Source organism: Oncorhynchus tshawytscha, linkage group LG06 (genome assembly GCF_018296145.1).
Source record: "Oncorhynchus tshawytscha isolate Ot180627B linkage group LG06, Otsh_v2.0, whole genome shotgun sequence".
NCBI classification, from domain to species: domain Eukaryota; kingdom Metazoa; phylum Chordata; class Actinopteri; order Salmoniformes; family Salmonidae; genus Oncorhynchus; species Oncorhynchus tshawytscha.
Window position 1 is genome coordinate 58,204,439 of NC_056434.1, and position 13,523 is coordinate 58,217,961.

The window sequence follows — 13,523 nt, forward strand, 5'->3', positions numbered from 1 at the left end:
AGAGCTCTTTGGTGGATATATTGATGTTCTTGAAAGAGCCTTTTGAGTAGGGCCTTTCTTTTTCCATATTGAAAGGTTTATATGGCAGCCATTCTGGCGTGTCATGTAGGCTCTACCCCGGGGTCTTACCTTCTGGTGGTGCGATTCCTGAAAGGAGTGTGCTGGCTCAGACCAGTGTCTAAGCCTCTGGCACTGACCTGGGACCTAGTTTTGGTCCTGGATGCTTGGAATCTTTGGACCTGAAGGTCCTTTCCTACAAGACTGCCCAGCTCATGGCCTTGGCGTCGGCCAAGCGTGTTGGGGATCTCCACTCGCTATCAGTACATCCTTCCTGTGTGGAGTTTGCGCCTGGCGACTCCAAAGTGACGTTACGTCCTAATTCATACTTGTGCTCCCACGGTTATGCCAATGTCTTACAGGTCCCTGGCTTTCGAGCTGTTCCCTTTCTCTCCTCCTCTGTATGCTTCCAGTGAACAATGGAGGTTGCATGGCCTGTATCCGCTGCGCCCTTTACGCATGTATATGGATAGGACCCAGCATATCTGTGTTTGTGACCATGTTTTTGTCTGTTTGTCGCTAATCCAGCTCGGGGTAGGGCACTTTTTTAAGCAGCGTCTTTCTCGTTGGATTGTGGAGGCCAACTCCCTGGAGTATGACAGCAAAGGAGAAGGCTTGTGTGGCGGTGTGCGTTCTTTGATATTTGTGCTGCAGCGAGTTGGGATTTCCCACAGGCCTTTGTGAGGTTTTATCGCTTGGATGTACCAGCGCATTTATACCGGGTTACCACAGTTCCCCTGTGGGATTGAGAATTGGGCTGCCTTGGTGTCCGGAAGCGCGCATATTTCACATTTATCCAGGTTGTTGTTTTGGACTTGCTGTTCTGGTGAATTCTGGAATTGCAGACTCATTGGGTCTCTGTGTGAGCCTAATTGGAGCCAGTAGGATCTATGGACTTCGGCCGCCGTGGGCGATGTTAGGCAGCGTTCTGTCTGGGTTACTACAGTTTCGCTGTGGGTTTGAGCCTCGGGCTGCCTTGATGGGTGGCACGGCGCAGAGTGCGCATTTATCATTGATACCACAGTTCACTGTGAGTTTGAGTCTTGGGCTACTGTGGCTGCGCGATGCTATGCAGTGCGAGTGTGCATTTTACCAAGTTACGACAGGTGTTCTGTTGTATTGAACTTGCGGTTCCTTGTATGAGTTCTGACATGTCAGGCTCACAAAATAAGTATCGTTCTTGGAACCGTGGAGTCTATGGACTTGAACTGCAGTGGGTCAATACACAAATCAAAATTGCAGCAGGTTCTGCAGATTATTTCACTTATAATTCATTGTATCACAATTCCAGTGGGTCAGAAGTTTACATACACTAAGAGGACTGTGCCTTTAAACAGCTTGAAAAATTCCAGAAAATGACGTGATGGCTTTAGCAGCTTCTGATAGGCTAATTGGCATCATTTGAGTCAATTGGAGGTGTGCCTGTGGATGTTTTTCATGGCCTACCTTCAAACTCAGTGCCTCTTTGCTTGACATCATGGGAAAATCAAAAGAAATCAGCCAAGACATTGTAGACCTCCACAAGTCTGGTTCATCCTTGGGAGCAATTTCCAAATGCCTGAAGGTACCACGTTCATCTGTACAAACAATAGTGTATGTAAACCTCTGACCCACTGGGAATGTGTTGAAGGAAATAAAAGCTGAAATAAATGATTCTCTCTGCTATTATTCTGACATTTCACATTCTTAAAATAAAGTGGAGATCCTAACTGACCTAAGACAGGGACTTTTTACGAGGATTTAATGTCAGGAATTGTGAAAAACTGAGAGTAAATGTAGTTGGCTAAGGTGTATGTAAACTTCTGACTTCAACTGTATATACTAGGCCTGTCAGAGGAAGGCCCAGAAAATGGTCAACGACTCCAGTCACCCAAGTCTCCTTAACAGCTTCTACCCCCAAGCCATAGGTGTCACGCCCTGATCTGTTTCACCTGTCCTTGTGATTGTCTCCACCTCCAGGTGTCGCTTATTTTACCCAGTGTATTTATCCCTGTTGTTTCCTGTCTCTCTGTGCCAGTTCGTCTTGTATGTTCAAGTCAACCAGCGTGTTTTCCCCGTGCTCCTGCTTTTCTATTCTCTTTTACTAGTCTTCTCAGTTTTGACCTTTGCCTGTTTTTCTGGACTCCATTCCCCGCCTGCCTGACTATTCTGCTTGCCCTGACCTCCGAGCCAGCCTGCCATTTTGTACCTCTGGAACTCTGAACTGGTTTTGATCTTTTGCCTGTCTTCGACCATTCTCTTGCCTACCCCTTTTGGATTGCTAATAAACATCTTGGACTTTAACCATCTGCCTCCTGTATCTGCATCTGGGTCTCGCCTTGTGCCCTTCTAATAGGACTGCTGAACAATTAATCAAATGGCCACCCGGACTATTTACACTACTGCTAATTGCTGTTAATAATTATCTATGCATAGTCACTTTACCCCTACCTACATTTTAAAAATTACCTTTACTAACCTGTACTCCTGCACATTGATATAGCCCCTGTATATAGCTTCGTTATTATTTTATTGTGTTACTTTAATTAAATTTTTTACTTCAGTTTATTTAGTAAATATCTTTTTAACCCTATTTCTTGAACTGCATTGTTGGTTAGGGACTTGTAAGTAAGCATTTAACGGTAAGGTCTACTACACCTGTTGTATTCGGCGCATGTGACAACTAAAATTTGATTAGCACTAAATAAATGAATAGGGAGATTTTTGTTTGGAAACACTGCCCTAAGTATATTCAGCTCCAAGCCAGCACACAGACACAGAGAGGGGTTGTGTGAAAATCTGACACCCCATACGTATTGCAACAACCAATACGGGGGGGGGGGGTCTGATGTTTCATAGAGCACTGTTTGTATAATTACCTCACATAATTTGTTTATGTGGGTCAATACACAAATCAAAATTGCAGCAGGTTCTGGTTCCCTATATTGGACTCTGACAGTTCAGGCTTCTCTGGAAAAAGTTGGCTTCTGTAACCCCTTTTTGGATCTGGTGAAACCTGTGTGGGCTTGGGCTGCCATGGGCCTCCTAGTTTGGTACCCTTTGAGCCGGCTTGGGGCATTATTGTATGTCCCCATAGTATGTTAGACCAAGTGACTGACTGAAAGGGAACGTACATTTATGAATATAACTACTGTTCCCTGAAGGAGGGAACGAGGCATTACACATTTTGGCCCCGCTCTGTCGGGGAGTTTGGGCTCGCTAAAGAGCGGTACTGAATTGAGGAAATGTTTGCGAGCCCAGGTATTATAGCCAGGAAGGCGGGGCTTTCGAGGGCAGGCACAGCATCCATTGGCCTGTTGGGTGTGATTTCAGTTTGCTTCATGTCAGTAGGATTGGTCGTTGACTCCCCATAGTATGTTATACCTCGTTCCCTCCTTCAGGGAACAGTAGTTATATTCATAACTGTACATTCTGTGTGTATGTGTGTGTGTCTGTTTGCATGCACGTATGTATGTGTGCGTGTGTGAGTGCAAGTGGGAATCACTTGAATATTAAGAGGTTTTTAAGTAAATATAATGGAATCTCCTCCTCCATGGCCTAGAGATTAATAACATTCTTAACTGTCCCTCTATCTCCATGGATAATTAACTTATTTCGGATCATTGGGACGCTAGCGTCCCACCTCGACAACATCCGGTGAAATTGCAGAGCGCGAAATTCAAAAAACAAAAGTAGTAATATTAAACAATCATAAAAATACAAGAGTTAAACACCATTCTTTAGCTTAGAATCTTGGGAATCGATACGCTTTGTCCGATTTACAATAGGCTTTACTTCGAAAGCATAGCATTTGATCGTCTGAGGACAGCGCCTCACCCATTTCCTGCATTAACATCAATTACCGTTGAAGATCACGTACCTTTGAAGATCTTCATCTTGTTGCAATCCAAAGGGTCCCAGTTACACAATGAATGGTCATTTTGTTTGATAAAGTCCTTCTTTGTATCACCCAAAAAGTCAGTTTATTTGGCACGCTTCATTCAATAATCCACCAGTTTCCCCTCGTTCAAAATGCATGCAAAATGAATCCCAAACATTACCAATATACTTCATCCAAACAAGTCAAACAACATTCCTAATCAATCCTCAGGTACCCTAATATGTAAATAAACAATAACATTTAAGATTGAATAAACTGTGTTCAATACCGGAGAAAAAGAATGAGGAGCGCGCACTCATTCACGTGCGCCAAAGGACTAGAGTCCTTCTGAGGGATATGTCGAAAGAATACGAATAGTTCTTTATTTTTCAAAGAACAAGCATTAAACAATTTATAAAGACTGTTGACATCTAGTGGAAGCCACAGGAACTACAATCTGCGTCCTAATTATTAGAGTTTCCCATAGAAAAGCATTGAAAAGTCCAATGACCCTCAAAAGAAAAAATCCTGGATGGATTGTCCTCTGGGTTTTGCCTGCCAAATCAGTTCTCTTATACTCACAGACATTATTTTAACAGTTTTAGAAACTATAGAGTGTTTTCTATCCAATGCTACCGTGCATATGCATATCCTAGCTTCTGGGCCTGAGTAACAGGCAGTTTACTTTGGGCACCTCAGTCATCCAAACTTCCGAATACTGCCCCCTAGCCTTAAAAAGTTAACTTCTACAGGATCGGTGTCCCTAAATTGGGACAGTTGTTGCTCAATATGCGATAATGTGCCTAGAATGACGTAAACAACAGCCAACTTTCCCGAGACATAGACATGTCTTAAATGGGCAGAAAGCTTAAATTATTGTTAATCTGGTTTGATACATTCACCTATGAAGGTAAATAATGTACTTGCTCTGATTTGTCATCCTGAGGGTCCCAGAGATAAAATGCAGCGTAGTTTTGCTTGATAAAATCTATTTTTATATTAAAACGTAGGAACTCGGTTCTACAGTTTGACCCCACTGCTGTCTCTGGCTCCACACCCACCCCGCCCGGCCATCTAGATGTGAAGTTTAGTGTCTTTTCTTAACTTTTTATGGCTGCAGGGGCAGTATTGAGTAGCTTGGATGAAAAGGTGCCCATTTTAAAAGTTGCTAATATATGCATATTATTATTAGTATTGATAGAAAACACTCTAAAGTTTCCAAAACTGTCAAAATATTGTCTGTGAGTATAACAGAACTGATATTGCAGGCGAAACCCTGAGGAAAATCAAAGCAGGAAGTGGCTTCTATTTTGAAAACTCCATGTTCCATAGCCTCCCTTTGCTCCATTTAAAGGGATATGAACCAGATTCCTTTTCCTATCGCTTCCTCAAGGTGTCAACAGTCTTCAGACATAGTTTCCGGCTTTTATTTTGAAAAATGAGCCAGAACGATAACATCGCGTCAAGTGGTCACTTGAGTTTTGCTCGTGCAACAGAGTTTGGATAGGTATTGCTTTTCCCTCTCCTACTGTGAAAGACATTTGCGGTTGATATATTATCGACTATATATTTTAAAAACAACCTGAGGTTGATTATAAAAAACGTTTGACATGTTTCTGTGGACATTATGGAAACTATTTGGAATTTGTCTGCGTTGTCGTGACCGCTCTTTCCTGTGGATTTCTGAACATAACGCGACAAACAAACGGAGGTATTTTGGATGTAATTCTTCAATGGATCAGTCTGAAACTCGCTCAGTCGCGAAGTGGTAGGTCGGACAAGCTCACAGAACGTGACGGCTGAGGGCTGAAGCGCGTAGCATGTAAAAATAATTTGTCCTCGATTGCAACACTCACTACCGAGTTCCAAACTGCCTCTGGAAGCAACTTCAGCACAATAACTGTTAGTCGGGAGCTTCATGAAATGGGTTTCCATGGCCGAGCAGCAGCACACTGCCTAAGATCACCATGCGCAATGCAAGTGTCGGCTGGAGTGGTGTAAAGCTCGCCGCCATTGAACTCTGGAGCAGTGTAAATGCATTCTCTAGGGTGATGACAGGAGAACTCTACATACCCCAGTGCTTAGTGCCAACGGTAAAGTTTGGTGGAGGATGAATAATGGTCTGGGGCTGTTATTCATGGTTAGTACTAGGCCCCTTAGTTCGAGTGAAGGTGAATCTTAACGCTACAGCATACAATGACATTCTAAACGATTCTGTGCTTCCAACTTTGTGGCACCAGTTTGGGCCCTTTCCTGTTTCAGCATGACAATGTCCCCATGCACATAGCTAGGTCTATACAGAAATGGTTTGTCAAGATTGGGGTGAAAGAACTTGGCTGGCCTGCACAGAGCCCTGACCTCAACCCCATCAAACACCTTTGGAATGCCGACTGCGAGCCAGGCCTAATCACCCAATATCAGTGCCCGACGTCACTAATGCTCGTGGCTGAATGGAAGCAAGTCCTTGCAGAAATATTCCAACATCTAGTGGAAAGCCTTCCCAGAAGAGTGGGGGCTGTTACAGCAGTAAAAGGGGGACCAACTCCATATTAATGCCCATGATTTTGGAATCAGATGTTTGACGAGTAGGTATCCACATACTTTTGGCATTGTAGTGTATGTACAGTGAGGTATCCCTCAGGGTGGTTGCCTTGGGCCGTTACTCTTCTTTATTTTTATGACTATGACTATGTACGCTGATGATTGCACACTTAACACCTATAGCAGTGAGTTCACTGAGACTCTTAGCAAGGAGTTACAGTCAGTCAGAATAGGTCTTCCGGCGCCGACAGAGATGGCCACCTCGCTTCGCGTTCCTAGGAAACTATGCAGTTTTTTGTTTTTTTTTACGTGTTATTTCTTACACTAGTACCCCAGGTCATCTTAGGTTTCATTCCATACAGCCGAGAAGAACTACTGAATATAAGATCAGCGTCAACTCACCATCAGTACGACCAAGAATATGTTTTTCGCGATGCGGATCCTTTGTTCTGCCTTACAACCAGTGCAACGGAGTGGATTACATGCAGCGACCCAAAAAAACGACTCAGAAAAAGAGGGAAACCTAGCGGTCTTCTGGTCAGACTCCGGAGACGGGCACACCGTGCACCACTCCCTAGCATTCTTCTTGCCAATGTCCAGTCTCTTGACAACAAGGTTGATGAAATCTGAGCAAGGGTAGCATTCCAGAGGGACATCAGAGACTGTAACGTTCTCTGCTTCACGGAAACATGGCTAACTGGAGAGACGCTATCCGAAGCGGTGCAGCCAGCGGGTTTCTCCACGCATCGCGCCGACAGAAACAAACATCTTTCTGGTAAGAAGAGGGGCGGGGCGTATGCCTTATGACTAACGTGACAGGGTGTGATGAAAGAAACATACAGGAACTCAAATCCTTCTGTTCACCTGATTTAGAATTCCTCACAATCAAATGTAGACCGCATTATCTACCAAGAGAATTCTCTTCGATTATAATCACAGCCGTATATATCCCCCCCAAGCAGACACATCGATGGCTCTGAACGAACTTTATTTAACTCTCTGCAAACTGGAAACGATTTATCCGGAGGCTGCATTCATTGTAGCTGGGGATTTTAACAAGGCTAATCTGAAAACAAGACTCCCTAAATTTTATCAGCATATCGATTGCGCAACCAGGGGTGGAAAGACCCTGGATCATTGTTACTCTAACTTCCGCGACGCATATAAGGCCCTGCCCCGCCCCCTTTCGGAAAAGCTGACCACGACTCCATTTTGTTGATCCCTGCCTACAGACAGAAACTAAAACAAGAAGCTCCCACGCTGAGGTCTGTCCAACGCTGGTCTGACCAAGCTGACTCCACACTCCAAGACTGCTTCCATCACGTGGACTGGGAGATGTTTCGCATTGCGTCAGACAACAACATTGATGAATACGTTGATTCGGTGTGCGAGTTCATTAGAACGTGCGTTGAAGATGTCGTTCCCATAGCAACGATTAAAACATTCCCTAACCAGAAACCGTGGATTGATGGCAGCATTCGTGTGAAACTGAAGGCGCGAACCACTGCTTTTAATCAGGGCAAGGTGTCTGGTAACATGACTGAATACAAACAGTGCAGCTATTCCCTACGCAAGGCTATCAAACAAGCTAAGCGCCAGTACAGAGACAAAGTAGAATCTCAATTCAACGGCTCAGACACAAGAGGCATGTGGCAGGGTCTACAGTCAATCACGGACTACAGGAAGAAACCCAGCCCAGTCACGGACCAGGATGTCTTGCTCCCAGGCAGACTAAATAACTTTTTTGCCCGCTTTGAGGACAATACAGTGCCACTGACACGGCCTGCAACGGAAACATGCGGTCTCTCCTTCACTGCAGCCGAAGTGAGTAAGACATTTAAACGTGTTAACCCTCGCAAGGCTGCAGGCCCAGACGGCATCCCCAGCCGCGCCCTCAGAGCATGCGCAGACCAGCTGGCCGGTGTGTTTACGGACATATTCAATCAATCCCTATACCAGTCTGCTGTTCCCACATGCTTCAAGAGGGCCACCATTGTTCCTGTTCCCAAGAAAGCTAAGGTAACTGAGCTAAACGACTACCGCCCCGTAGCACTCACATCCGTCATCATGAAGTGCTTTGAGAGACTAGTCAAGGACCATATCACCTCCACCCTACCTGACACCCTAGACCCACTCCAATTTGCTTACTGCCCAAATAGGTCCACAGACGATGCAATCTCAACCACACTGCACACTGCCCTAACCCATCTGGACAAGAGAAATACCTATGTGAGAATGCTGTTCATCGACTACAGCTCGGCATTCAACACCATAGTACCCTCCAAGCTCGTCATCAAGCTCGAGACCCTGGGTCTCGACCCCGCCCTGTGCAACTGGGTACTGGACTTCCTGACGGGCCGCCCCCAGGTGGTGAGGGTAGGCAACAACATCTCCTCCCCGCTGATCCTCAACACTGGGGACCCACAAGGGTGCGTTCTGAGCCCTCTCCTGTACTCCCTGTTCACCCACGACTGCGTGGCCACGCACGCCTCCAACTCAATCATCAAGTTTGCGGACGACACAACAGTGGTAGGCTTGATTACCAACAACGACGAGACGGCCTACAGGGAGGAGGTGAGGGCCCTCGGAGTGTGGTGTCAGGAAAATAACCTCACACTCAACATCAACAAAACTAAGGAGATGATTGTGGACTTCAGGAAACAGCAGAGGGAACACCCCCCATCCACATCGACGGAACAGTAGTGGAGAGGGTAGCAAGTTTTAAGTTCCTCGGCATACACATCACAGACAAACTGAATTGGTCCACTCACACAGACAGCATCGTGAGGAAGGCGCAGCAGCGCCTCTTCAACCTCAGGAGGCTGAAGAAATTCGGCTTGTCACCAAAAGCACTCACAAACTTCTACAGATGCACAATCGAGAGCATCCTGGCGGGCTGTATCACCGCCTGGTATGGCAACTGCACCGCCCTCAACTGTAATGCTCTCCAGAGGGTAGTGAGGTCTGCACAACGCATCACCGGGGCAAACTACCTGCCCTCCAGGACACCTACACCACCCGATGCTACAGGAAGGCCATAAAGATCATCAAGGACATCAACCACCCGAGCCACTGCCTGTTCACCCCGCTGTCATCCAGAAGGCGAGGTCAGTACAGGTGCATCAAAGCTGGGACCGAGAGACTGAAAAACAGCTTCTATCTCAAGGCCATCAGACTGTTAAACAGCCACCACTAACATTGAGTGGCTACTGCCAACACACTGTCAATGACACTGACTCTACTCCAGCCACTTTAATAATGGGAATTGATGGGAAATGATGTAAATATATCACTAGCCACTTTAAACAATGCTACCTTATATAATGTTACTTACCCTACATTATTCATCTCATATGTATACGTAGATACATAGGACTGCATCCTTATGTAATACATGTATCACTAGCCACTTTAACTATGCCACTTGGTTTACATACTCATCTCATATGTATATACTGTACTCAATATCATCTACTGTATCTTGCCTATGCTGCTCTGTACCATCACTCATTCATATATCCTTATGTACATATTCTTTATCCCCTTACACTGTGTATAAGACAGTAGTTTTTTGGAATTGTTAGTTAGATTACTTGTTCGTTATTACTGCATTGTCGGAACTAGAAGCACAAGCATTTCGCTACACTCGCATTAACATCTGCTAACCATGTGTATGTGACAAATAAAATTTGATTTGATTTGATTTGATTTCATTAACAATGAACACATCTAAAACCAAAAGCATTGTATTTGGTTCAAAGCATTCTCTTAGACCTAAACCTCAACTGCAGTTGTGCATAAAGGGTGTGACCTCTGAACAAGTTGAAGGAGCTAAATTCCTAGGAGTAAAATTAGATGGTCAGTTATCATGGTCAAGTTATAATGACAAAGTTGGTGTGAAGATCAGGAAAGGTATGTCTGTTTTTTTAAATCTGCATTTTTGACACAAACATCAACTGTACTAGTTGATCAGGCTCTGATCTTGTCCCATCTTAATTACTGTCCAGTAATATGGTCAAGTGATGAAAAGAAAGACCTAGCAAAGCTGCAGCTGGCTCAAAACAAAGCACCATGCCTTGCCCTTATTTGCAAACACAGAACTAACATCAACAACATGCATGATAGTCTTTCATGGTTGAGGGTTGAGGAGAATTGACAACTTGTCTTCTAGTCTTGTTATGGAACATTTGTGTTGAAAATTGCCTAACAACTTGTATAAACAATTTGCATACACTTCAAAACAGACATACAGTGTGGAGAACAATTATTTGATACACTGCCGATTTCGCAGGGTTTCCTACTTACAAAGCATGTAGAGATCTGTCATTTTTATCATAGGTACACTTCAACTGTGAGAGACGGAATCTAAAACAAAAATCCAGAAAATCACATTGTATGATTTTTAAGTAATTAATTAGCATTTTATTGCGGACTCTCCTTCACTGCAGCCGACGTGAGGAAAACATTTAAACGTGTCAACCCTCGCAAGGCAGCAGGCCCAGACGGCATCCCCAGCCGCGCCCTCAGAGCATGCGCAGACCAGCTGGCTGGTGTGTTTACGGACATATTCAATCAATCCCTATCCCAGTCTGTTGTTCCCACATGCTTCAAGAGGGCCACCATTGTTCCTGTTCCCAAGAAAGCTAAGGTAACTGAGCTAAACGACTACCGCCCGTAGCACTCACTTCCGTCATCATGAAGTGCTTTGAGAGACTAGTCAAGGACCATATCACCTCCACCCTACCTGACACCCTGGACCCACTCCAATTTGCTTACCGCCCAAATAGGTCCACAGACGATGCAATCTCAACCACACTGCACACTGCCCTAACCCATCTGGACAAGAGAAATACCTATGTGAGAATGCTGTTCATCGACTACAGCTCGGCATTCAACACCATAGTACCCTCCAAGCTCGTCATCAAGCTCGAGACCCTGGGTCTCGACCCCGCCCTGTGCAACTGGGTACTGGACTTCCTGACGGGCCGCCCCCAGGTGGTGAGGGTAGGCAACAACATCTCCTCCCCGCTGATCCTCAACACTGGGGACCCACAAGGGTGCGTTCTGAGCCCTCTCCTGTACTCCCTGTTCACCCACGACTGCGTGGCCACGCACGCCTCCAACTCAATCATCAAGTTTGCGGACGACACAACAGTGGTAGGCTTGATTACCAACAACGACGAGACGGCCTACAGGGAGGAGGTGAGGGCCCTCGGAGTGTGGTGTCAGGAAAATAACCTCACACTCAACATCAACAAAACTAAGGAGATGATTGTGGACTTCAGGAAACAGCAGAGGGAACACCCCCCATCCACATCGACGGAACAGTAGTGGAGAGGGTAGCAAGTTTTAAGTTCCTCGGCATACACATCACAGACAAACTGAATTGGTCCACTCACACAGACAGCATCGTGAGGAAGGCGCAGCAGCGCCTCTTCAACCTCAGGAGGCTGAAGAAATTCGGCTTGTCACCAAAAGCACTCACAAACTTCTACAGATGCACAATCGAGAGCATCCTGGCGGGCTGTATCACCGCCTGGTATGGCAACTGCACCGCCCTCAACTGTAATGCTCTCCAGAGGGTAGTGAGGTCTGCACAACGCATCACCGGGGCAAACTACCTGCCCTCCAGGACACCTACACCACCCGATGCTACAGGAAGGCCATAAAGATCATCAAGGACATCAACCACCCGAGCCACTGCCTGTTCACCCCGCTGTCATCCAGAAGGCGAGGTCAGTACAGGTGCATCAAAGCTGGGACCGAGAGACTGAAAAACAGCTTCTATCTCAAGGCCATCAGACTGTTAAACAGCCACCACTAACATTGAGTGGCTACTGCCAACACACTGTCAATGACACTGACTCTACTCCAGCCACTTTAATAATGGGAATTGATGGGAAATGATGTAAATATATCACTAGCCACTTTAAACAATGCTACCTTATATAATGTTACTTACCCTACATTATTCATCTCATATGTATACGTAGATACATAGGACTGCATCCTTATGTAATACATGTATCACTAGCCACTTTAACTATGCCACTTGGTTTACATACTCATCTCATATGTATATACTGTACTCAATATCATCTACTGTATCTTGCCTATGCTGCTCTGTACCATCACTCATTCATATATCCTTATGTACATATTCTTTATCCCCTTACACTGTGTATAAGACAGTAGTTTTTTGGAATTGTTAGTTAGATTACTTGTTCGTTATTACTGCATTGTCGGAACTAGAAGCACAAGCATTTCGCTACACTCGCATTAACATCTGCTAACCATGTGTATGTGACAAATAAAATTTGATTTGATTTGATTTGATTTCATTAACAATGAACACATCTAAAACCAAAAGCATTGTATTTGGTTCAAAGCATTCTCTTAGACCTAAACCTCAACTGCAGTTGTGCATAAAGGGTGTGACCACTGAACAAGTTGAAGGAGCTAAATTCCTAGGAGTAAAATTAGATGGTCAGTTATCATGGTCAAGTTATAATGACAAAGTTGGTGTGAAGATCAGGAAAGGTATGTCTGTTTTTTTTAAATCTGCATTTTTGACACAAACATCAACTGTACTAGTTGATCAGGCTCTGATCTTGTCCCATCTTAATTACTGTCCAGTAATATGGTCAAGTGATGAAAAGAAAGACCTAGCAAAGCTGCAGCTGGCTCAAAACAAAGCACCATGCCTTGCCCTTATTTGCAAACACAGAACTAACATCAACAACATGCATGATAGTCTTTCATGGTTGAGGGTTGAGGAGAATTGACAACTTGTCTTCTAGTCTTGTTATGGAACATTTGTGTTGAAAATTGCCTAACAACTTGTATAAACAATTTGCATACACTTCAAAACAGACATACAGTGTGGAGAACAATTATTTGATACACTGCCGATTTCGCAGGGTTTCCTACTTACAAAGCATGTAGAGATCTGTCATTTTTATCATAGGTACACTTCAACTGTGAGAGACGGAATCTAAAACAAAAATCCAGAAAATCACATTGTATGATTTTTAAGTAATTAATTAGCATTTTATTGCGGACTCTC